Source organism: Nyctibius grandis, chromosome 6, assembly GCF_013368605.1.
Source record: "Nyctibius grandis isolate bNycGra1 chromosome 6, bNycGra1.pri, whole genome shotgun sequence".
Taxonomy (NCBI): domain Eukaryota; kingdom Metazoa; phylum Chordata; class Aves; order Nyctibiiformes; family Nyctibiidae; genus Nyctibius; species Nyctibius grandis.
The window spans coordinates 43,867,822-43,889,967 of record NC_090663.1 but is presented as its reverse complement, the minus strand read 5'-3'; the positions used below and the strand labels follow the sequence as shown (position 1 = coordinate 43,889,967).

Below are 22,146 nucleotides of genomic sequence, written 5' to 3'. Positions count from 1 at the left end.
TAGTGGAATATAGTCCCTACATAATGGAATATCTGTTGCCTAATCCGGTCTAATATTTAATAAACCTGTGATATTTGAGATAATCAGATAGATTTCTCATTTTCATACATAGGCTAAGCTTTCACGCATTAACTTTGCCTACAGTTGGGGATGTTTTCTACAGGCTGTTTATTGTCTTGTCATGTTACAGTGTTTTTACAAGGCCTAATCTTCGGCTGTTGATCCCTTCTAATAATGAGTTACACAATTTAATATCATCATCATTACTTTTAGTACAGTAATTACATTTTTTTTTCTTGGCTGAGGACATGCCTATTGAGTGGATATTGATAAATCAATGATGGGGTTTCTGAGTAAAATTTCTCAATGTATTCTTATTAAAGTTAATCAGATGTATGCTTTTTGCAATGCAATATTCAGAACAGTTCTGAGCAATTGCAAGCTGCCTCTGTCTTCATGGCATACCATGCTGATTCACCACCCATATCAAACAGTGCTGTCATTTATTTTATAAAAATTGAAATCTCTTCAATAAAACACTCTTAGTTTTAAAAACAGCAACAGCAATAGAAAACCCCTCTTTGTTTATTTTTTACCCAATTGTGTAATTAGATTACAGCTAAATTCCTTAGAGGAGACAGTACAAGTTTCTATATGTGTAATCTCATTTTGTAATTTTGCATCTGCAGTCATTATTGGAAAATACAATAATATATTATAGCTACTGAAGATATTGCTTATGGTGTTCTAAGTAGGGACCACTTATAATTTTCATTGCTGATTGACCCAGTTGGGAGAGCAGTTGGGTTGTTTAATGGCAGGTCCCATTTTGTAGCCAAGAGCAGGTTGATCTTAACACTACAAGAATACTACCTGAAGTCATCCCATTTTTTATTCCTTAAAACCTGTCTCATTTTAGCCTGCCACTCTCATGCAGTTAAGTTTCAACATATGACTCAGTGGTGTACAGCCAATCTATGCTTGACATGGTCTGTCATCATATATCACAAAAGAGCATGCATACACAGCTTTCCCTGCAGCAGGATTTTTCTTCTCTAGCCTCACCATTCTCATTTCATCTTAATTAACAGCTCCACTCAATAGTTATATTTCTGTGAAAAAATTTCACACTAGGATGACAGGAGAATAAAAGGTTATACTTTGGAGGGCCAATTCATTAGCAGAAAAAAATATACCTACCTTTGTTTTCTGGTGATAGCTGATCAGTAGAGCTGAGTGTCCATACCCTCATTTTCTGTACAGTTTATGTTTCTGTTTTTAACAGAATTGTTACTCCTGTTCATGTCCCTTGTGGATTCATTTTCTGAACAGCCAAATTATTTACTTCTTGGGCTGCTTGTTGTCTCTACCTACTTTCCTTTGAGACAGGAAGCAAAGTAAAGGAAGAGGTAGGCTCAGAACGCAACAGTTTCCTCAAATTCTTTGAGAAGGCCACTAAGACAAGTAAGGAGGGCAAACACAAGCCTGAAAGCAGCCTTTAGGTGTCAGACTTTCATGACCATCCCACTCTGTGTGACTGAATTTGCTGTAGACTATTGATGATAAGAGGTGAAATAGTAGGTAGTGTCTAGCCCCATCAATAGGTGTCCTTCTGTTGACCTGCTGACTTCAATTTTAAACTCTAAGAATAAAGCTTCAGCCTAAACACAAAATAATGCTCAGAAGTTTTACAATTTAGCATAGTTCACAATCCAATTTTTCTTTGTTATCTTAAGAAGAAAGCCACGATCATTCTAAAAGTTTTGAAGTTTTCAAGTCTTTTTATGGTTATAACCATGGTTCATTCCATTAAGGATCAGAAAAAGTGACATGATTTTTAGAAATGGTTAAGCAACACAGTGAAATTCTAAGCGTTTGATACTATAGAGTCTATAGACTCAGCATGTAAAGATGCTGAATTTCCTAAATGATTTGTTGTGAATTGCTCTGATTTGGTCTCTGTAGCTAAGGACTATGCTAAGTGCTTTGATAGGTCTTCCTTTTTCTAATTGCATTTCTTTGCTGTGTCTTACAAAGTATTTTCATTCACCTCTCAATTCTACTGGTTGGTTGCTCCAGTAACAAGGACTGTCAATGACTGTGGTTAGTAATTATGCTGATGTGGGCAGACAATCCATCATGGTGGATTTTGCATGTGGTGGCTGATAATTAATCATAGGGCCATGGTGCAGAAACTACACAGCAGAACAGAAATTTGTCTTCGAAGGCCAGTTCAGGGTTGGAGCATAAAGAATAATGAGCCCATAGCTGGTAGCTCTTGTTTACAAATCAGTCTTCCTCTTTTGCCTTTTAAACTCTTCTGCAGAGTTTGATGAAATCATGCATGGAAGTGATAATAATAGCTCAGTGGAAAAAATGCATATTTGATGATTTCACTTTGATACTCTTGGGTGGTTTGGGGTTTTTTTTATGTTTCCATCTATTACATAGTAAGAGGAGTTAGATACTTGATAAATTAGAAACTGGATGTATTAGTTTGGGCACAGGGTGAGGGGGGAGAAGTCTGTGCAAGGGTGGAAGGTCTTGTTGCTATATTCACGGCAGACATGAAGTATCCCTGTAAGATCAATAGAAGATGCCTGAAAGTAACATGGATATTTTCTGTGATTCTTTCGCAGTATTTCCAGGGATGACGGATGTTCCATCAAGGCATCTCCACTCAGATTCGTTTTAATGTTGTACCTTCTAAGATTCAGTATCTTGGCTGTAGGTCATTGTATGAAAGCCATTAGAAAGCATCAAGTTCTTTGTGGTTCATTGCCTGAACTTGCCTAGTACTGGCGAGGGCAGTGTTGTTCCCACAGACATTGTGGTCTGCTGTTTCCATAATGATAGAATCCCTCAGCCACACTGGATGTAGTCAGGGAGAACACGTTATACTTAGCTGCAATAATAAAGGTTTATGGAGATTCAGAAGAAAAAAGAAGGGGGCAAGCCAGTGTTCATTGTTGTCACTTGACAATAACATCTCATAGTTTCTGTTTCAAAATTTTGTCAGTTTCTTCTCATTGATTTTTGTTTTACTGCTAAGTTTCATCTGCCTTGCAGGCTTTCTCGACTCTTGCTGATAATTATTCTCTTACTCCCTACCACCCCTGGCAGTGGTCAGTGGTATCAGCTGATAATGTGTACCCTTCTTCATGGTGTTTGAAGATAATCCTACCAGAAGATATGTCTCACCTATAACTGCCAGTCTTAGAGTTACTCAGTTTTATCTGTTGACTCCAGGATCTCACATGAGTGCATTGCTGCATCTGAGTGTTACAGCGCAGGATGCACACAGGGCAAGCACTTGCAGAGCAATTGCTGACTTAGTGAACATATCAGAAGGAAATTTGGCCAAGTAACCGATAAAGAAGAGCAGGCAACAATTATTTCACTGTTGCAGTCTATGCTTGTTTCTACCTGAAATAGTTTTGTCACAAAGGGTAGATGAGATAGATAGGATTCCACTCCTTTTCCCTTCCTGATGAACACTCCAGCTGAAGCTAGCCTGGCAGAAAGCCAGTGCAAAAGATCAATCTTTGATTTATTTTTCTTTAAAGAAAAATAAATAAAAAAAAAAACAGTCTATAAAAAGAAGCACTTTAGAAATTAAACTGAGTGTAGTTCTTGTGGTGTTTTAAAAGTCGGTGTCTGTCTGAAAGCAGTAGGATATTGAGTGAGATGGACCTTTAGTCTGACTTAGTATGGCTACCTTATCAATAAGGATATGATCCACACTTCTGTGAAAGCTCCATGGCCACTTATGTTCTTTAGACCCAAAGTTGTAGGGCATCTATTATATCCAGTGAACCTTGATCTAGTCCCCAAAAATATCCTAAATAAGCCTTGCCTTCTAGTCCAGTGGGTTGAGCAGGTGACTTCTGACTATATCATGTATGGCTGTACAATGGATACTTAATTACACCCTCCTTTTCTCCCAAAATGAGAGGCAATTGTTTCATCTACTGATATCAACCTGGACTTCTAATGTTCTTTCACTGGTGACATTTCCACCACTTTTAAGGACACATAAGATAAGTATCTGCCATAAAAATGAAGTTACAATTCCTTTTACCAGAAGAGTAAGGATCTAAGATTTAGCCTGAGAGCTTAATCAGATCAAAAACACTACTTAGTCAGGAGGAAGCTCTGTTGATGAGACTGAACGGGAGCAAACAGGGAAAAGTTAGATCAAGGTTTGCTCCAATGAGGAGACATGTGCATCTGGCCTTGACTGTAAAAATTGAACTTTTAATGTTGAAAACTAACATGGTGAACATAGTTTTCTCACTGTATGTAATGGAAGTCTGTACATGAACAAATAGTTATTTTCAGTAATGCGAGCTGAGGTAGGTTCTCTGTGGGTTTTTCTCCTCTCTCCTGAACTTCACAGAAATAATTCAATGAAGAAGTGAAGATCATCTTCTTTGACAACAATTTGTTCTTCCTTTAACTTCTTAGTTACAATTCACAACTTATCAGCAGACCAGCTTTTTTATCGTTTGTTTAGAGCCACTAGTGCCTAATCTCTTCCATGTCACCGTTTCCTGATGTGCTCACCTCCCTTCACCATTGCATTACAATGTTACATGTAATGAGTGAGGGTAAAAGTACAACTTGCTGCCCAAAATCAACTCATTGTGTAATTATCACATTTTTTCCCCTTTTTATATGAATTAATAATTTGCCCATATCTTAAGTATTATCATCATCTCTTGAAATAATTTATTTTTTCTTTTACAACAAAAGGATTTTCAGATTTGGGTTTCACAACATTGCAGTTTTCTCCTGCAATTAAAAAAGCCCTGATACTTATTAAAACGTTGTTAAAATTGTCACCATACTTTCTATAAGTAATCTCAAACAAGGCCAGCCCAGTGATCTGGATTCACTTACTGGCAGCCTCAAAAAGAACAACAAAAAAAAAAGTAGAGCAAGTGAAAGGAAAAATAGGGAAAAAAAAACACCTTATTTGTTTTATTGTTCTCTTCGATGAGAATTAGATAATATGGTTAGATTATTTTCCTGTCCCTGCACATAAAAATGAGATAGATAAGTAATAAGGTAGTGCTGTCGTATGTACTGATTTTAATCTTTTTTAAACCGTGAAAAATAGTATTAAATTAAATGTATTATGAAAATTAAAATGCAAAAGTAAAAAGATCACTGAAGAGCATTCAATGATATCACAAGCAGTTATGCTCTAAGGACAGATTTAAAAGTTACAAGAGCAAGATGCATTTTAATTAAGGCAAAACTATCTGTAAAAGGGAGGAACTGCAAAGCTGAAATAGGCTGTAAAAATATTATGTAAAACATTGAGATCTTATACAACTTGCAGCTACTACATTCTGTGTTCATTCCTTCCTTTTGCATTTTCTTTTCTTTCACCTGAAGCACCCATCCACCTCTCTATCCAGTCAGTGTCTCCATTGTATCTTTTCACCCACTTACAGCTATCTAAAAAAGGACCTCTCTCCTTTTCACTTGTCTTTGCCTTGGTTTGTTTCCTCATTGAGGTCATTAGGACCACTACAAGGCAAATAATAATAGTGACTCTCAAATATTTAAAAAATCCTATTTGTCTTACTGTTTTAAAAGTGAGAGCAGGGAGACGGGTACATGTCACAACATGAAATACAGAAAATACATTAGAAGCAGCACAACTTGGTACAAGTGTCAGAGGCTGTCCGGTATATGTCAGAGTTTTACAGACTATTAAAACTTCTTTTTAATTTCTTTTTGTGCCATTTACATGCTCTAAACCTACCTACAGGCGATGCTTTCACCTAGTAAAGCGTAAGATTTTTCATTCTGTTTGTAATTAATACTTCATAGAAACTACCTTTGTAGTTTCTGCCATTGTACCATGGAAGACCTTCTTACCCCTCATCACTGTGTGTCCTTGCTTGTTGGGCAAAAATGTTGAAACAATTGCTGTAGTTTGAGGGGTAAAAATGCTACCCTTGAAGATTGTTTCCTGACCCTTCATCTGATTGCACTGTGCAGTTACCATCATGTAATTCAGTACTTGAGCAGATGCCAAGAGGTGACTCTATCACAGGCAGCAGTGTAGCAACAGGATTTAAAATGCCTCAGACTGACCTGAGTAAACCTACATTAACTGAAGTCGGTACACTGCAAACTGGCAAACAGAGTGACACTAATGCAATGTTGAAGTTAAAAATGTATGAATCGACATAGCAGTTATCATTAAACTATAATAAAGACAACAGCCTCAAAACGTTTTGAGATTACCAAATAACAGTTTTAGCTACACTGTTAGAACAGGATTTGTAAAGACCCAACAAAATTCCTTAGCCTTGTGTATTGTAGGAGTTAAAAATTTGTATGGCGGCACTAAGCATAAAGATTAGAGGTACAGATTGGGTTAGTAATGCCTCATAATATCAGACAAAATATTTATTTTTTACTGATATATATCTTTTTTGAGACATGACCCCAAAAAATTCTTAATATTCCCAAGTCACTGAAGTGCTGCCTACCACTGCACTAGAAGTACCTGTTACGCCAAATGAGAGATCAGTATAAAATAATACATAAGAACGAAACTCTCAGCTCCTCTAAGAACATTTGCCATGACAAAATACTTGTTCTTTGGGTGTAGAGGAAAGGCCTAATACCCATTGCATACTCCTGCTTAGTATTTCTCACTGATTATGTAGACAGTATCAGTTTTTAAAGGTATGCTGTATCATTTTCCTGTGGGAGTTTTATTTTTCTCATTGTATATGCTGTAAATCAGTGCTATCCTTACCTGTGATCCACTTAACTATAGCAATTCAGTTTACACTATGATTTCTACTAATAGCTGTTTCCATATTTTTTTCACTGGTTGAAAGACATGATACTGGGTTTATAGATATATAAAATGAGGATAAGGTAATAAGTGAGAAGGGCCTTGGAGCTAGACAGTTGTCAGAGGGGCAGAAGGGGACTAGCAAACTGGTGCTGCAATGAGGCATGAAGAAATTGAGTTGCATGTGCCCAGTAAGAGAGACAGTCGTGTTGACATATAGTTTCCAAGGTGAGGTCCCTGCAGTATGTGTAGGCTCTTAAGGGTGGTTTACAAGCTTCAGTAGCAGTTTCAATCGGTGGAGAGGAATAAAGGGGAGCAAACAGAATGCTTTTGAGTCAGAACAGCTTCTGGAACTGCTGCAGAATTGCAAGGTAGAAATACCATATGGTTCTGGGAATTTTCCAGAGTATTTCAGTGTACCTTTTCTTCATGCTTAGGATTGAGAAAAGTGGTAGCATATGAGAGAGTTGTGGGAAGAATGCGTGTCGGGTTCCGGATTTAAGGTCCGCCTCTAAAGCAAATCTAGAAATAAAATGCAGACAGCCGCCCCCCGTCCGCCCCCCCCGAGAGAGAGAGAGGGAGAGAGAGAGACCCGCCTAATTAGTCAAAAAAAGGAGCAAATCTAGAAATAAAATGCAGACAATCCCCGTCCCCTGCTCCCCGAGAGAGAGAGAGAGAGAGATCCGCCTAATTAGTAATTCCAGTGCAGCCCACGTGCGGCGTGCCTGGTTCAATGCAGACAGCCCGCGCGCAGGGCCCGCCAAAAATATAAATAATTCCAGTGCAGCCCACGTGCGGCGTGCCTGGTTCAATGCAAACACCCGGTATGCTTAACCTGCCGGCAGGTAAAGCACCCCCAAACAATCCTGACCCGAAATATTAAAGATTCGTGATCCCTGAGTTCAGACAAAGCACAACCGAGGCACGGTATCAACACACTTGGCTCTGACTTTATTAGATCCAACACTGAGGCAACTCAATATTCAAGGAAAAGAGAGAGAGAGATGAAAGAAAGAAAGAAACAGAGAAAACAGTTGAAAGAGAAAGAAAAAGAAAATATTCACCACCCTGAGATCCAGCGATGTCCTCCTTGGAAGATGGCGGTGAGGGTCCCACGTGTTGAAGTGATCCAGCCTCTTTTATAGAGTTTTTCGGCAGAGTCATGTGACTGGGAGCCGTCAGTCAACAGTTCGCACCAATCACAGGTCCGAAGGCGGGACATGTCCGGTTCCTGCGCCGTAGGATTGGTCCCTTGCCAGGCTGTCACCGGAGACACGCATCCGGAGGAGGGTGGAGGGCGGGCGCCTAGCTTATTGCGCCATCCCACGTTGCCAGGCTCAGGCATTCCAGGCAGCCGCCATAAGATGTCGCCCGAGCACGTGGTTTACGATTTCTGAGACAATGCTCAAAAGGAAGGGCCAGATTCCCACACCACCCCGTGGCTCAGAAATCATCAACATATAGTCAGTAGTTCGATTCCAGGGGGTGTAGAAAAGTTCGATTCCAGGGGGTGTAGAAAAGTTAGGACAGAAAAAGATAACAGGTTAAAAGAAGGAAAAGGGAAGAGACAAGGAAATGTAGAAAGGTAAGGATAGAAAAAGATAATAGGTTTTGAAGAAAGACAAGGGAAGAGTAAAGCATACAAGAAGATAAAGATAAGTCCAATGACTTGTGATTGGTATCATTCTAATAAACAGAATGAGTCACCTCTTCTTCTTTACAGAAGTCTAACAACAACAATATCATCAATAATGATAAATAGCTTTTGACAAAGTTATAGTGCAACTATAACATGTAAACAAAATGAGAAAAAGTTATACAGTGTAAACACATTTCCATTATCATCAATTTTCAGGAAACAATTACAGTCATTTAACTTTGGCACAAACTCCTTCTTCTGTTAGCAGGTAATCGAGAACCAGCCAATCTTGATTGGCTCTCGAGCACCGCTGATTGGTTCATTGGTGTTTCAGGTTGCGGGTCCATAATACTCAATAATTCGTTGGGGATCATATAATTTGATTCCCAGTTCTTAGCTGCCAATTTTTAGAAGTATGAAGCATATCATACCAATATACCATACCCCAGCCCAATTTTTTTGGTAGTATTTTGAATGCATGGTGCCCGCAAAACCAATAATGACCTTTCAGGGTTCGCATCCCATTTGCAAAGGACTTGGCCATGATCTGGCAGGGCGGTAGTCCCTTGACTCAGATGGTTCCCAGGCCAAAGGGGTTCCCTGTCACACCACAGTTAATGCAATCAACTTAATTCCATCCCCATTTGCATTACCATGCTCCTGCTCATTGTTTCCAAACACAATTTGTACCTAATATTTCCCCAAAGTGAGTGTAATCAGTGGGGGACCAGAAAATCTTCTCCCACCAGGGACTGATTGTAGCACCCTCCCTTTTGGGTGTAACTAATACAATAGTGACCAGGAGCAGGGTGTTGCATAGGCCAAGATGAGGGTGATTCTTTTCACAATCCACTCATGAGCAAGAGAAATGGAGATCCACAATCAACTTTCAGACCAAATGGTCCACCACACACCCAGCAATTAATAAGCTTAAAAGCTTGAGTAACCAATTTTCCCAACAACAAGAACTCATTTTCCCCATGTTAAACCTGAGAACAAGGAAGCAAGGTTCTCGCCGGGTAGGCTTTGAACAGTATAGGCGAGACAACATACAACTGCTCAAAACAATTTGTCAATAGTGTTAAAGGCACATTGCAAAAATTATTAAGGCTATACAATTTAAAACTATACATTCAATCAAAACTTCCATTAAATGTTGCTTTCTTCTTCTGCTTCTCTAAACTTCTATCTTCCGACCTGCAAAGGAACAGAAAAAGAAACTTCTCGGTCCTATTAGTGAAAGGACCGGGTGAGGTTTTGGTTAACCATTGTCTGGTGGAATAAGCTGGGGTCTTGGGAGTGAGCAAAACCATTCTTTTAAGGCTTGGGTTATGCTTTCCCCAGCGACAGGCCAGCCCCGAGCCCGAGCCTTACAGTAAAGATCCTTGGCTCCCATATGTCCTCGTTTGACATGTAGCCACTCCAATAATCTCTCCCAATTTTCCATTACTGGTTCATTTTGTAAGGGAGCTGGACGAGACAATTCACCTGCTCCACCATTCCATCGACCAGCCAGGCCATCACCGCCCTGATGAGAGGCCACCCAGGCTATGGCAAAATTCCCTCGTTTGGCAATTCTTAAAATGTCCTGCCACTTTTCCTTTTGCCATACCGGTATCTGGTTGACTTCCCACCCATTTTTCTCCCAGAAAGGAAGCCACTCAGTGCACTCCTTGGAGACAGTGAGAGAGTCAGTGTAGATGTAGACAGGAGAAGAAGATTGAGCCTCATGTTGGAAAACACTCCAAACAGCAATTAATTCACCCACTTGTGCACTACCTTCACCTTCTGTTATGATTTTCTCATCAGTCTGGGCTTGTAAAGCAGCAGCTCGATACTTCCACACTTTTGCCTCACGTTTGGCTGAGGCATCAGTGAGCCCGGTATTTGGTAATTGCTTGGAAAATGGAAGCACTACTTGTATGACAGGAGGTGGGAGGTTATTCTCATGATCTGGAGAGAATTCCTCCTGTATAGCTAATTTTTTAGGTGTGCCTTCTGATACGTTAAAGATGCTACAATAATGTTCAATTTGTGCATGCCATTTCTGTACAGAAGCTCGTTGTGCCACCCCGTCAGGGGGAGGGGTCCCTGCTATTTCCTTAAAGGGGCCTCTGAGAATGATTTGTTGCTGACGAATCATGTGCTCAGCCACTAGTAGTGCTAAGCTTACCACAAATAGTTCTATTATCCACAACACTCTCCTTCGAGATGTACTATCTCTCTTTAAATTTATCAGGTTTGGGCGAGAGGGCCTCGCTAGAGGATACTTTGCCTCCATACGCCTCACATTTTTAGGTCCTGATTTCACTGGACCATATTTTCGCCCATAGTTAATCAATTCTTGAGCTACTTCCCCCCAAGTCCACACCTTCCGTTCTGGGGTACAGCGATCCGGGGTTACAGCTCTGGTTAAAGCAGCTGTCACCCCTGCACTCTGAGGGGTATTTCTGATAGTACCTTGCAATTGAATTCCTAAGGGTTTCAATGAATCAGGCAAACCTCTAACCAGGGGAGTCATCCTCTCAGGATCTACCGGTATCATCATTGGGGATTCCCGCCTAAGCTTCAATTCCCGATCATACATCATTTGCAAACAAGCCGCCTTGTGCACATTCTCCACAAGCTGATCCACCGAGCCTGTAAGCGCAAGAGGATCTCCCCTCTCCAAGGGATTCAAACCTCCAGCCCAATAAGCTGCTCGCTGAGTGAGAGACCAAGGGGCTCTATTATCACCAGTAGTCAAAAACACTCCAGGTCCCCAATATCCCTCAGCTTCTCTTTCACTCAACAGAATCTGATCACCACCAGTCAACGACACTCTCCACACATACTCTGTCTCAGACTCCCTTGGACTGCGTGAAAAATCCCTTTTCAACTTAGCCAATTCAGCTGCTGTGTACGGCACCTCCTTAGTAACCATCTTAGGATTATGGTCCTCACTATCCTCATAAGCATATTCGACCTTAACCAGCGGTCGAAGGGGTTGCGTAGGACCCTGCGGTAAATCACATTGTGTCCTCGCTTCCTCTGGTTCCCCCTTACGGTACAAACCATCCCCTTTGTGATCCTCACCAGGGGACGGGGCTGCATCAGCTGCCTGTGCACGACTCCGTCGCCCTCTGCAGTCACAAGCACGTAAGTTCTCCACAAAAGCCTCCTGCAAACACCTTACGTTCTCCCGCTCATTCTCTACTTCATCCTGCAGAGTTTTAACCCTTTCCTCCAATTCACAGTTTCTCTCCTCTAAAGTTACCAACCGATCTTGCAACAACCGCACCAAAAGCTCTTTTGTCTGCGGCGTCTGTGCCGAGTCCTCCAACTCCTGCTCTTGCGTTACATCAAATGCACTCAGAATTGCACCCATTCTCTCTAAGTTATTGATACCTTCCGAAAACTCAAGGATCCTGCCGACTACGCCAATTTATAAATGTCGGGTTCCGGATTTAAGGTCCGCCTCTAAAGCAAATCTAGAAATAAAATGCAGACAGCCGCCCCCCGTCCGCCCCCCCCGAGAGAGAGAGAGGGAGAGAGAGAGACCCGCCTAATTAGTCAAAAAAAGGAGCAAATCTAGAAATAAAATGCAGACAATCCCCGTCCCCTGCTCCCCGAGAGAGAGAGAGAGAGAGATCCGCCTAATTAGTAATTCCAGTGCAGCCCACGTGCGGCGTGCCTGGTTCAATGCAGACAGCCCGCGCGCAGGGCCCGCCAAAAATATAAATAATTCCAGTGCAGCCCACGTGCGGCGTGCCTGGTTCAATGCAAACACCCGGTATGCTTAACCTGCCGGCAGGTAAAGCACCCCCAAACAATCCTGACCCGAAATATTAAAGATTCGTGATCCCTGAGTTCAGACAAAGCACAACCGAGGCACGGTATCAACACACTTGGCTCTGACTTTATTAGATCCAACACTGAGGCAACTCAATATTCAAGGAAAAGAGAGAGAGAGATGAAAGAAAGAAAGAAACAGAGAAAACAGTTGAAAGAGAAAGAAAAAGAAAATATTCACCACCCTGAGATCCAGCGATGTCCTCCTTGGAAGATGGCGGTGAGGGTCCCACGTGTTGAAGTGATCCAGCCTCTTTTATAGAGTTTTTCGGCAGAGTCATGTGACTGGGAGCCGTCAGTCAACAGTTCGCACCAATCACAGGTCCGAAGGCGGGACATGTCCGGTTCCTGCGCCGTAGGATTGGTCCCTTGCCAGGCTGTCACCGGAGACACGCATCCGGAGGAGGGTGGAGGGCGGGCGCCTAGCTTATTGCGCCATCCCACGTTGCCAGGCTCAGGCATTCCAGGCAGCCGCCATAAGATGTCGCCCGAGCACGTGGTTTACGATTTCTGAGACAATGCTCAAAAGGAAGGGCCAGATTCCCACAATGCGGTGATGAATAACTTTTGCAGACAGGGACTGCTCACAGACAGACAGACTTGAAAACTGAACCCATTACTGCTTCTTTTCCTTACCCTAGGGAGTTTTCCAGGACTTGAGAATATTTGAGGCTGAAATTTGGTGTGAGAGACAGGCTGTGAGTTGGTTGAGCTGGCTTCTGATCTTTAAGTCAATTCCTAAGAATTTAGGAAGAGTGAGGTAGAGATCGAAGGTTAGAAAGGGCCATTTGACCCATTTCCTGTTTTCTGTATTTCTTCCAAGTAGAATACACTGCACATCATTTCTGAAGACTTTTAAGCAGTGATAGCACAGTTCACCTCAAGAGAAATTGATGGGATGATAGTTTTCATTTTTTCACAAAGGAGGATTTACTATTTTAGCCACAAACTTGGAAGGGGCATGGTGTTCCCAGGGTAAAGAAAATGAACTGCTTCAGGGAGAAAGAACAGCTGATGTTTTCCACACCTTGCATTACTACATCCCCATTTGGGGATATTTCTGACAGTGATATTCACATTTATGCCATATTTGTTTCATGCTTATCAAAGTTTTACAGAAATTTGACATATCTTTGGATGTTGCTCTGGGGATAGTAGAAGTATGTTCATTATCTACCAGGATGTGTGCTAGTTGCTTGGGAGATAATATAGAGGAGGATTCATGGTTGCATGTGACACCCCCAGCTGGAGAAGTTGGGGGAAGATTGCTGGCTTTATGTATGCTCTGTAAAAATGTGGTTGAAATGGTAGAATGTGTCTCTGGAAGAACAGTGTTTACTCTTTTACTTTTCTAAAAGCTGCCAATAAACAAGAGAAGTACAATGCCAAATACAATTTCAGATGTTAGCTCTATTTCAATCACTACTAAAAATCTATGAAAGAAAGCAAACAAATGGGAAAAAAAGCAAAAGAGATAAAAACTATTACTTCATGAAACTTCTTACTGAAAGCCAACATAATAAGGAGGGGGGAAGCAGTAGGTATCCAATTTTCAAGTTGTATCAAAATTCCAGCTGCATAACCCTTTACAAATGTCTCCATAAATACCGTTGTCACGGTTTAAAGCTGGGCTGGCTACTAAACCTGCAGCAGACGCTCTCTGTTAACCCTCCCCCCCCACCCGAAGGGAAAGGGAAAGGGAAAAGGGAGAGAGACTTACGGGTTGGAAAGTTAAAACAGTTTTAATAAACCTATAATAATGAAAAAGAGTATAATAATAATATTGGAATAATCAAATATATACAAATATATATACAAAACCAAGATCGAGCTCCCCCGATGTCGGCAACGTCACCACCGGCACTGCAGGGCAGGCTCCGGGGAGGCCCAGGCTGGGCCTAGCGACGGTCGAGAGCTGGATTCAGGGATGCACGGATCGGGATCGGGGGCAGCAGAAAAACAGTCGGAGTCCTCCTTGGACACCGGCCATAGCAGAAAGAGAGACCGAGACCCTCGTGATCCCCCCACTTTATACCGAGAATGACGTGTATGGGATGGAATACCCTCGTTGGTCAATTTTTGGTCACCTGCCCTGTCTGCTCCCCCCTGCAGCTGCGACCCCCCTTCAGCTCTTCACTCATAAGCAGTGAGGAATTCAGCAGTGACCTTGGTTTCTCTAAGACTAAGTACAGCAAGAGCCTTACTGCACAACATCCCTACCGGTGCCTCAGTGATAACTACAAACTTCGAGCGTTATCAGTCCTGGAAGCAGACACTGTCTGCAAAACATGTAGTTAGTTTCAGAAAGTGCAGTTACTTAGAGGAGACTTAGCTGAAAGTAAAAATCACTGAAAGGAAAATCGGCCTGGTTTAGGCCAAACCAGGACAACCGTAAATCTCCACTGCTCAATATCATCACAGCTTAAGGCTTCATCCTTCTCTTTGGCCTCAGGAGAAAAAGTGTAGTAGATCCTTTTGAAACATTAGCCAATTATTTTAGAAGCATCATATCAGATTGCTTCATTACTTTTTTCTCAAGTAAAATGTTTATTAGCTAAAATACTGAAAATAACTGGGATCAAATTAAACATTTTGATCAAAATGAGACATTTTGGTTTTGAGATTTTGTTTAAATATTTTTCAACTTTTAGTGAAATTGTGGCATGAAATTGAAAGGAATGATTAAGTTAGTGGAAGTTTCGTTTGAAAATAGGTTTGACTATATGTTTCAGTGTGTGGGGGTGTTACTCAAAACTGGCTTGCTTTTTTGCTCCATTTGACAAGAATGGCTTGGTAACTCTAAAACTAAAAGGTTTCTATTCTTAACTCCACAGTTTTAGAGGAAAAATATTTTTAGATTTAGTTTTCTCTAATTGTATATTACCATATATATTTTTAATCTACTGTGTCCCCGGTGTTCCCTTTGGCTGGGGTAGGGTAAGGAAGAAGAGGAAATGCAAGGAGACAGTTGCTCTCCGTTCTGACATGGACCTGTTGGATCCAGTGAAAGAACAGCAAAAATGGAGGCAACAGGCTCAAGTCTGCATGTTCCTGGGCCTTGTTTAATCCTTTACAACTTTGCAAAATCAATGTGAAGCATATTAATTTCTGTAGCATGCCAGCTTTTCACTCAGTCTTCACAGAATGAATTACAATGAACGGTTGTCCTTTGGGCAACCAGCGCACAGCGTGCTTTGACTCTCTTCTGATAAATAGTAGTATTGTGCCTATAAATTTTTCTGCAGCCTGTAAGAGCATGTTAAACTGTCTGCAATTTTAAACAATGTTTTTAGTGGCAATGTGTATGTTGTGACCCAGAAGTTAGTTTAATTAGCCTTAGTCCAGCAGGTTCATTCGAAACTAAAAATTACGGCATGATCCAATTCACTTAAACAAAGTAAGTGTGTAAAAATGGCTTTATAATCAAATAATTGATTGAAGACTCTCGGGGATGTTTATTAAGTGAGATGGGTGCACAGAGAGCACAGGCAAATGCCAGAGAAGAGTCTGTAATCAGCACTCCAAATGTTTTTTTTGTGAGCTTTCCATTAACTCAAAGTAAACTTGATGATTACTTGGGGAAGCATTTAGTTCGATATCATACCATGCTGGAGGGAGGTTCACAAAATAAACTGGGCTTGAGTGAGTCTGTGGAAGGCATTGACAATAAGCTTTCAAGACTTCAAAACCATGGTGGAAAGATCTGTGACTGCTGTCCTCTATGAAGAGAAACATGTTTTTCTATGCACACATGTAGTCACACATGTAAAACATTTGGGACAAAAGCCACTACACTGAAGGCACTAGAGAGAGGGAGATTCCACAGATTATGCAACCCCAGCCATTAAATACTGGGATTCAGTTGTCATGTTACAGATGCTTATTTTTGTTGGGGCACATTCAATTATAGTTTGCAAAGAAATTAATTGATTTTGTATGGAAATCAAAAATAGTTAAACTTTGACAAAGTTTCTTCAAATGCTTTAGAACTGTAAGAATATTTTTTTTTCTGAAACAGAATGAAGTGCGAGTATTTTCTGAACTCACTAACAGTATGTATCACAGAATCACAGAATCACACAGAATCACAGAATCAATCAGGTTGGAAGAGACCTCAGGGATCATCAAGTCCAACCGTTGCCCTGACACCACCCTGTCAACTAGACCATGGCACTAAGTGCCATGTCCAGTCTTTTCTTAAACACAGCCAGAGGTGGTGACTCCACCACCTCCCTGGGCAGCCCATTCCAATGTCTAATAACCCTTCCTGAAAAGAAATGCTTCCTAATGTCCAACCTGAACCTCCCCTGGCGAAGCTTGAGGCTGTGTCCTCTTGTCCTATCGCTAGTTGCCCGGGAGAAGAGGCCAACTCCCACTTCACTACAACCTCCCTTCAGGTACTTGTAGACTGCAATAAGGTCACCTCGGAGCCTCCTCTTCTCCAGGCTAAACAACCCCAGCTCCCTCAGCCGTTCCTCAGAGGTCAGACCCTCCAGACCCTTCACCAGCTTGGTCGCCCTCCTCTGGACTCGCTCCAACACTTCAACAACTTTCTTGAAGTGCGGGGCCCAGAACTGAACACAGTACTCAAGATGCGGCCTCACCAGTGCCGAGTAGAGAGGGACGATCACTTCCCTATACCGGCTGGCTACACTATTCCTAATAGAGGCCAGGATGCCGTATCACATATCACATATCTGCTTACTGTATCTTGCCAGTTTCTTACCACTGTCAGGTGGGCTTACTGCTTTGTGTTTAAAATATCAACCCAGATCAATCTAATTATGCATTATCCTTCAGGCTTAACTAAATATTTGTAAAGAGGAAAGCTGACCTGTGCACAGGGGAAAAAAAATTGCCATTCATTTTTAATTCTTAAGACAGAGTAGAGCAATTTTTTGTTTGTTTACAAGTATTAATATTAATATGTCCTTCTGGAAATTGCTTAGTACAATTTAATTAATAAATTATAGTAATCCTTAAGCAGAAAACCTTTTAAGTTCTGTAAATAAAATTGCATTAATGTGTAACTGAATTAATTACACATTCCGGTGAAGAAAATACGGCTAAAAGAGAGAAAGTTCGGGCATCTTAGTTAAATTCTTGACTCTAACAGCTTTCATGCCTAATTTTGGCACATTTCTGGTTGTCTGCACACCATTGCCTTTCCTCCTCTAAAACAAATACGTCAGCTTCCCTATTCTCCAGCCATGCTGTCAGGAGTAATTCACTAATGCCTATAAAAGCAAAATGGCCTAAAAATAAATAAATAAACAAAATAGTTTTTACCTGAATTTCCCTAATCTGATTTACATCACAGCTGCATAAATGCTTGTGCCAGCATAAAAGGAACAAGATCAAGTGGTGGGGTGAAAGGGTGGGCAAATTGCTTCTTTTGGAACTACCAGCTTAAAATGTTCATGAAACATCGCCTTTAATGGATCTCAGGGCCCCTGAATACACAAAGAGAAGGTGCAGCCTGTTTTAATCATACATGACCAGTTCTTGCTAAAGTTAGAAGGAAAGCTCACTGTGACTTCAAAACAAGCAAGGTTTTAACTCACCTGAAAGAATATAATTGCCTAAGCTGTTTCCCATTACAACTATGTAAGTCAAGCTTAAAAATGCTTAATAGTATACAAACTCTGCACAAGTACTAATCATTTTCCGAATTTGGAAGCTTTTTGGTTTTGGTGGGTTTTGGTTTGTTTTTTTTTTTTGTTAAGACTCAAAAAGTAATTGAGGTTGTAAGGGACCAACTTCAGAGGTAAATCACATTGCTCAGGACCTTGTCCAGTTCAGTTTGGAATATTTCTAATGGTGGAGATTCCACAAGTGGTGTGGTCAACTGTTTGATCCATGAAAAACTACTTTGACAGAAACAACAGCGGTAGTCAAGCATAAGATTTACATATCTTGATAAATCTTTTTTGGCTTGTCATATCAGTGATTTTAGGGAAGTGCTTCACGTCATTTGCACGCAGTCTGACTTGTTCCCATTCCTCATCCTTGTTTGAAAATAACAGCTTTTCCAGGGTTGCTGGCTTTGCCTGCAGGTTGTCACCTGCGGGGATATAGCAATGTTCAGTAGTTATCATGCAGGAAAGCTGGAGCTGGTTTCAAACAATTAATTCTGTAACTATGTCACTTAATTGAGAGCATGCAATATCTTTAAAAACAGAAGTGTAATAACAGTCCATTCGCTAGAAAAAAACACCTAAACACTACAGTAAATTTCTGGTTGTAAAACATGCAGGATTTAGAAAAGATGAACAGTACAAAAGGCATTTAATTAGATGGAAGTTTAAAGTTCATTTAACTAGTGTTTCTTCATCAATTCATTGAATTTTGCACATTGAGTTGCGTCTGTTAATGTGCCCTTTCTTCTGTCTCTGACAGCTGAATCAAAATGGAATGGAGGTCTGTCTTTGCTTCTAAAATACTCCAAGTGAAACCCTTCTGGTGCTGATTCTTTTTTGACAAGTATCCCAATAAGAAGAGTTGTCTTTTAACTGTCCCACTCCAGCGCGTTAAGATGTGACAGGCCGGGTGTTCAGGCGTTTGAGAACAACTACTTTTGTTGCAGTTAAGACAGCTGCAACGTGTTATTCATGCTGTAGTAGCAGCTAAACTGAGAGGGGCTAAGGAAATCTGTCAGATGGGAAAGTAGTTCTCCAAGCTTAATTGCTGCATGGGAAGGCTGAATGTAAGCTCAGGCACTTGCACCTTCTCTCTCTCTGAATTCTGCAGAGGACCTGAACGTGGTCCAACAGGGCATTAGTACTTAGCATTGTAATATTTACACACTGGCATGTTTTATGAAAGTTCTCTTAAATATTCTGTATTTCTGTAGGCTGAAATGGGAGTTATAAAGATGCATAATAGCTGTTGGCTTTGCTTCCAGACTATATTAAGATACATTCTATAACCATTTTGTACAGACGGTGTGCAGTACTGTCCTTTTATGGAGGGTGAAAACTAGTCTCACTTTTCTTACCCTTTTGGAGGGGGAAATTGTGTCTACTTTTGTAGGCAGTTAACAAAATAATTATACTCTCCCTTAATAGAAAAAATATTGTGTACCCATATGTCATAGCTGAAGAAGCTGTAACTAGTCTTATCCTAAGATTGTAGGATTTTGAAAGAGAAAGGCAATAAATATAATGGATTGTGCTTCTTACTTTTGTTAATGTGTCGATACATTCAGAAGATCAAGAAGGATCTTACAGAAAGATGTGCAGCTAACAGTGTTTTCCATTTATTAACTCTAAGTTTGATTACATGTAATCTAAGCTTGATTACATGTGGGGAAATGGATTTTTCTCTAATAAATTGTGGAATCAACACCATTTTGTAGTAAGCAGGGCAGAAAACCCAAAATCATTGGGAAGAATGGTAAAAGGTCTATTGGTGTAGATGGCTGTTTTCATTTCTCTTACAAAGTGATACATGAAGTATTTGTGGCAAGGCCTGTAGCTGTAAGCTGAACAGTACCAGGCACATGTATGAATACTTAAACTCAGTGAACTAGATGGCTGAACACTTTAAATTTGTAGAAGGGTTCCTGGTACAGCTTTAGCCTGAGACAATCCACCATACAAAACAGTTCCCAGGCATGGTTTGGGAGATAGCAGGGACCAGAACTATTCCTCTTATGCAGTTTGGGGTTTGGTGTAGTTGTTTTGGAGGTTCGGAGAGGTTAATAGCATGGTTGTCACAAATCCGCAGCTGGCCTGAGGGCAAAATTTGGCAGTGAGTATTTCATTAGTATAGATTCAGTCTGTGAGCTCTGTGTCACATTGACCCTCATTTCACAGGCTACCTGGTTAAGCCTACCTGCTGGCTAAGCTCCTGTACACCACACCAGTGCCATACGAAACCAACAGATATCCTCAGGTGCCTGAAGCTCCACCTAAGACCCTCCTTTCAACTTTGAAGTGAAGGCAGATGTGGATCTGACTTTCAGCCACACCTCATATGCAGTCCACTGAGGCTAGCTTCCCATTCCAGATTTCTACAGTGTGAGAGTCTTAACAAGTCTGGTAGGAACCAAAAAACAGACAGGGAAGATCAGGGAAAAACTTTAACAGGGGTACGCTAGCCGTAGTCTGTGCATTAGTGGGAGGAATACATATAAACTTCCATGACTCCACCTTGTTCTTTGTCAGCTCTGTCAGTCTATTGCCATGGACTCAAAGGCAGATTTGCTGCTGAATAGCATAAGAATCATAGCACAATTCTGATCATCTGCATAGCAGCATATAATGAAGGCCAAAGAAAACAGTAGAAAGCTTATGTGAGACATCCTGATATCCACATTCAGTTTGCCCTGGAAGTGGGACATTACTACCATTTTAGATGTCAGAGGAAATCACTGAGTAAAATTCTGTGATCTTTGCATACAAAGAGTCTTGTTAAATGGTAGGAGCTATCTCTTCTGGTTCTAAAACTACTGCTTTTATTGAACTGAATGTGAGCTTTTTTGTAGTCCCTTCACTATGATATTGGAACATCTAACAGTTATTAATCAATGCATTCACACAGCCTCTTAATCAAATAGAATTAAATATAAACAATTCAGGTTTCAAGAGCAGGAATTAAGCAGCAGGGATCACATGATTTATTGAAAGTTAGAGAACCTGCAGCAGAACCCAGCACACACTATTGTGAAGTGCAGTAGACAGATACACAGAAAGACATATATTATAAATCAATTTTCTAGTCCAGAAGGATCACTAATATTTAATAAGATTGCAGCTGTTACACTGGTAACGGAAGTTAGCTGAACTCTTTGTAGCAGTAACAAATACAGATGTCTCTGTTCCTTTTTATTATAAGTGTGGTATGATGGTTCCTTGCAGTCAAATACAGGGGTATGTCTGTTCCCTCAGGCTCTAAGGTATTAACCCATAGCCAATCATGGATAGCAGGATTGGAAGGATCCTTATGAAACCATCTTTTCTGTCTCCCATTTCAAGAGAGGGTGTCTGTGTGCTTGTCCGTGCTGACAGATGTTTGTTTAACTTGCCGTTGTGGTGCTCCCAGAATCACCTGGGTTTGCTTATTCCTTTGCTCGCTTCCCATTTCATTCATATTTCTCTACTGAATCTCCTCTATTGCAGTTTAAACCCATTACTTCTTTTCTTACATGCCACGGGTAAAAGGAAAGATCACTCTCTTCCAATTTTAGTTCCAATTTCTTCAGTCTTTTGTTATGTTTTCTAGGCCCCTGATCATTCTCACTGCTGTCTTCTGGAGCCACTCCAGTTGGTGGAAACTGGTCATGATGAGTGGTACCCAAAACTGGGCACAGCATTTCGTTTCAGATTGTGTCAGTGCTTAAGGCACCTTACGGATTTCTTCTCCCTATTTTGAAGACTAGTGTTTATATGAGTCTTATATGGGGTTTTTTGCCAGTATAATGATTGCCTTTTCATAATAACTTGACCTGGTTGCCTTGTATTCAGCTTTTGATCTACTATAAATCAGCACTGTTTTGAGGAACTACTAGATGAAGGAAACTGTTTCCCATCCAGCCTTTGTACAACTGCTTATTTGTTCCTGAATGTTGGAGGCTTCCCTTCGTTGAATGAAATCCCTTTTCTTCAGTTCATCTCTCCAGTTTGACCAAATCATTTTGAATTCTAATCCCATAATCTCATATCTTTAGCATTTTTCAGCTCCCTGTTATGTGTAAACTTAACTGATATGCTATTTAATAAAGCTTAATTTTCAATGGCTGAGCAAAACAAAAGACAGTATGCAAAATGAGATGCGCATTAGTAAAAGGTACATGTTTCAAGTTCAACTCATTTAACCTCCTTTATCTTAAACAAAATGTTCTGTATGA

At 40.8% G+C, this 22,146-nt stretch overlaps 1 protein-coding gene across 1 annotated transcript in view; it reads left to right on the top strand.

The window, feature by feature from the left end:
- GALNTL6 (polypeptide N-acetylgalactosaminyltransferase like 6) overlaps nucleotides 1–22,146 on the top strand; it is a 565,706-nt gene that overhangs the window by 390,314 nt on the left and 153,246 nt on the right. The gene's annotated exons all lie outside the window — the stretch shown is intronic.